Genomic DNA, 5,206 nt, shown 5'->3' with positions numbered 1-5,206 from the left:
GGTAGATACCATATATCACATTGTATAGCACATATCTTCGGTAGTCAGTCGGCCAAGCTTTTGTGCCCTTCGGTGGGGCTGTGTGTGATGTGTGTTGATTTCCTAACGCTACGCCCGCCCGCGCGCGCCGCGCCTTCCCTGAGTCGCATTCCAGAGATATATAAAATCGAGGATGTGGTATTGCCGATATAAAATAAGCAAATTAATTTAATTATATAGATATAAAATTTCTATACATATTTTTAACGTAATGTATATTAACTATATGTTTTTACAAGGTAATTATTATTATGTCTGTGCAAACTGTACACGTGTTTTGACTTTTAAAATATTTACTTAAAAATGTCACCTAACAACATTACTACAAGTTTACTATGATATGAATGGAAATGGGATTGGTTTTTATATTAAAATTTATAAATATAATTATTCATTATCTATAAACATTATATCTAATGCCTATACAATATTTATAATTTATAGAATAACTGTAATCAAATATATATTTATAAATTATTTACGTTTCATATTTTTTACATTTTTCATAGATAAACATTTATGTTTTAGTAATAATTGGTTAAAGTAATATTTTTTGTATGAAAATTAAATACATTTCTGTTTTTCTGTTCATTAATAGTTATTATTATTTTTAAAAAATCTTGTCATTACTGTAGGTTTTATTTTGAGTTTCCTTGATTAACACTAGGTACTCGTATATATTTTAAATGTTGTCATGGCGATATTCAAAATATATGAATGAAAAATTCAGATACGAATAATTGCCACCTCTACGCACAACAGTTTCGTTCATCTCGAACCAGCTGTCAGTCGCTTTCCGAGGGCACTCACACACGTCTACAGCGTACACACACTCCTGCGAAACGAGGGGTGCGTCTAGGGAGGCTTGGTGGGGAGTGGGGACTGTATTAAGTTCCTTTCTTTTCACTAAAATAATTTTAGGGGATGGTTTTAGTTCGATATTTTTTTCCAAGCGCCCTCGACCGTGCTTCTGTTGAATGCGTTCAATTTGAGAAATGGCTGCTGCTATGGGGTGCATTTAGTTGGAATATTTTTGATAGGTATTTTTTACAGTATCCAACTACATTTACAAATATCTCTGTTACATAATAGAGATAATAATAAATATTTTAAAAGCCTAAGTTGTATAATAATAACATTGATGGACACCTTTTAAGCCAACTCGTTTACAGATTTTACTGTATGAGGTTTTGTAAAAATTAAGTATGTTAAAATTATATATTCGAAAAATGCTAACTATCTATTACCTAAATATTTAGAAAGAGTAAGGAATTACACACCTACATTTAACTACATATTATTTCAAGTAAACGATTGGATCTTGGTCTAATCTCTAATTAATAAGTAGGTACCTATTATTAAGTTCAAGCTGAAGATTCCCCTATATTTAACATAACCTCAAAAAAATAACCTCACCCGACGCTATCTCTCGCAAGCTTTTGCTGAAATATTTTTAATCAAAGTTTCTACCTGACCTGGCCCCCGGCCCCCGGCGCGAACCGACCTGTCAATCTCTCAAATGTTAGATTAAAAACATCATCTTTACTTTTTTTAAGCATTAAGAGGATCAAGGAATTATGTTTCTTAAAAAAAGTTCTCCCGGCAAAGGCGTATGATTATAAGGATGCGTTAGATAAAGTTTTGACGAAGGTCGATGTCGGGGATCCTATATATTTTATTTTATATTATGTACCTACATATGGTGTCGGTAATCTTTGCTTGAGTAAAGGTTTACAATAGGTGTTTATTATTTAGTTTTTATGATAGAGAGTATTCTTAGAATGAAACAAGGTAATGGCTAACGAAGCAATGTGTGTGTAGTCATTATGTTAATTAGGCAAAAATTATGTCTATTATAAGAATTTAAACAAATACTGTATTTATGTGTAGAGTTGACCAGCGTCCTGAGAAAACTGAAAAGCAATATATTATTTTGCCCAGTTGTTTTTGTTGTGTAAACTAAATTTTATATACAAAACAAAAAGGACATTTTCTGTTTTCTATACATGAGAAATATTAATTAAATAGATAACTAACTTGAACAAAAGTGATGCCTTATTGTCTTTAGACATAAACTAAAAATATTGTGAATATTTCGAAATACAGTGTAGCGCCTATAGTATCCATTGACATATTCGACGATCTTGAAAATAAATGATTTTACGAAAAAATACCTATATCAGTAAAATAGGCTCATCCCTCTCTTTTTAAAACTGAATTCAGATATATAAAATTCAAATTCAAATTCATATTCAAAAATCATTTATTTCTACTGTCTAATGTGGTACTTAGTTATTTAGCAACAGTTAATTCCGTTGTTTGGTATTTACGAGTATAAAGCAGTCACTAACAAAATTACAGGCTTGATTTGATAAAAGTCTTCACAGCAAATAGCTATGTATCAAATTATCATTAATGTACTTGGTCAGTAATATAGTTAGGTACCTACAGTAGTGATATATCGACAGTTACATAGTAAATTAACGTTTATTGATAGGCTAATTAACAATAATGCGATAATGTTATATCAGATCGGATGTAGATATAAAACATATTTTCTAACCCACGTCCACTCGAAAATAAATTCTAATCATTAGAAATTAGAATTTAGGTTCGTAGATCAATGACTATGCATTTTGTGTGGCTAGTTAAAAAAGCGGCAGGTGTGCCGAATTTTGCTGAGTCACAGCGGTGGCACCGGTAGTCTGTGGTAGCGGATTCGAGTCCCTAGATGATCACGATTTACATGTCAGTCGCACCGCTTGATATCCGATTGAGTTAAACGTTATATAGGGCTAGTCATTCTCAATTTCGTATTTGTAATACGATTATGATAATGCTGGTACAGATTGTATTAAAGTGTCATAGGATTTAAAGCATCATATGTACAATAAAAATATAATATTTATTTTATCCAAACATTTATGTTATTAGGACGAGGTCAGTGATAACGAAATTCTTCGGCTTCATTACCTATTCATGTTTGAAACTGTGTCGCCCATGTTTGGTAGTCTGCTGTCAATAGATAGAGAAAGTGTAGGACCTACCCGTATTTTTCTGTACAATTTTCTGCAACGTTTTATAGGTTCATTGCTATTCTTGCTTATCGTATGTCTTTTGTTCTTACATTTCATCATCATCTCTGTAACTAATTTTCATTAGCCTTCCTTTTCATATTTATATCTATCTTTGCAACACATTCCTAATGATATACTTAGGTGGAACGGAATCAACTGAGCGATATATGTAAGAATAAGTATTTTCTAATTCACTCACTTTAATAAATCTCATATCATTCCATAAAGTATTAAGCCTCAGCCTTAGTAAGTTACATAGACGGGTTATCTGATAATAATAGTTACTAGTATGAGTATAATCCTTTTACCTTCAATCCATTCTTATTTTCGATCGAAACGTACAACGCAGGTAATCACATCAGAAAATATTCTAGAATGAATTTTGTTATGAGAATATAACACAACATACTGTGAGTTGGATTTAATACCACGGCTTCCGTTATGAAGACGGACATGTCAATTTAAGCCAATAACTATAACAGTGTGACATTTTGTACGACGAGCTGTTCAATATCACACAGTCATGCCTTTAGTATCTAAGAAAATTATTGTATTAGTTTAAAATTCTATGAAAAAATGTTTGCAAAATATCTAACATAAACTAAATTGAAATAAGACATTGACAGAGAGAAAATAAAGGCGGGATAATGTTTCAAAGTATTATCATTTGTGCTAATACATCACGTAACATACACTTAAAAAACATCACCTATTTAGAAACTAACTAGATTTGACAGTCGGTCTAAAATTATGTAGATACAAAATGCAAGGATAGATATTACAGGCAAAGTGCTATACCTATACTTTATGCTACATATAATTTTATTCAATTGTACGACAGACGGCTTACGGATTCCTATGTCCTACTACGTCCGACTAGTCAGTCAATTGTGTTTATAATCATTCAGGAATGTACATATCTGCGTAACATAAAATTTCATACAAATCGATCCAGCAGTTTAAGAGCTAGGTGACAAACACATACGCAGATGAATTATGTGTATGTTAATTACATATATATTAAGATTTAGTAGCAATATGGTATTTTGTTACAACAATCTAAATCATGCATATACTTTATGTATTGATATTGGTAAATGCATTCTTAGTCCATAATCATCTACTTTTATATGCTAAATATGACCTTGTACGTATATTATTGTTATTTATATCTCATACTTTCGTGAATATGAAATATATAGAGATCCTTTAGTCTAAACAAAATTATCTAGACAACAAGGCTCTCTGTTTTTAAAATGTTGAAGTCATATTTTGATATTATAATTAAAAATTAATAAATAATGGTATTATAATGATAAAACAATATCAACTCTATAGTAAAATAACACAATGGCTCATGAAACAAGTACCATAATTCGGAGCTGCGTAACTGTATTTCATTCAATTTGCGCGGAGCACTTTCTTTTTGAAAGTCATCCTATAAAGTATTAGTCTTCATTCATTTGACGTCTCAATATTGATCCTGTGAGGGCAACCAGAAATCTGATACATGGTACCTACTTGTTATTAGAGGCGTGACAAGAATTCAAATAAAACAATGACGCAAACTGTAGTCTATCAATTGACAATTGCTGCCAATAATAATGCTTTTCGTTTATTTGCTCTGAACCTAAGAACAGTGCGTAAAGTAATACTTTATTCTGAGTTCTTAATTATTGTCATGTTTCTCTTAAGCTTGTCAGGCATTAGAAAATTATACTAGAAAGGAAAACCTCAGTTGGAAAAGCAAAAATAAACCTTCACGATTGTAGGTATAAGTATACTCAACTTAATTATTTTTGAGGGAAGATAGAGGGAAAGAGGCGGAGAGAAAGATTAAGGCATAGCTGTATCAAGCACATTAAAGAATTGGAGTCGTAACGTATCATATCACGTTTATAGAGAATGATGGAAGGTCATGGAAAGTGGTAAGAGCTACACCGAGAAGAACGTCGCTCGTAAAATTTTGAATGACTGAATAGTCAACTGTTTCAGCGATCAACGTAATACAGGATAAACCCAACAATGTGGGCTTGTCCTGTGTTACGTTGATTGAGTAAGTGGGTATTTAGTACCTATATTTAAAGCCA

Source organism: Achroia grisella, unplaced genomic scaffold (assembly GCF_030625045.1).
Source record: "Achroia grisella isolate CSIRO2021 unplaced genomic scaffold, CSIRO_AGI_Agris_v1 utg544, whole genome shotgun sequence".
Taxonomy (NCBI): Eukaryota; Metazoa; Arthropoda; class Insecta; order Lepidoptera; family Pyralidae; genus Achroia; species Achroia grisella.
This window is presented reverse-complemented; position numbering follows the sequence as displayed.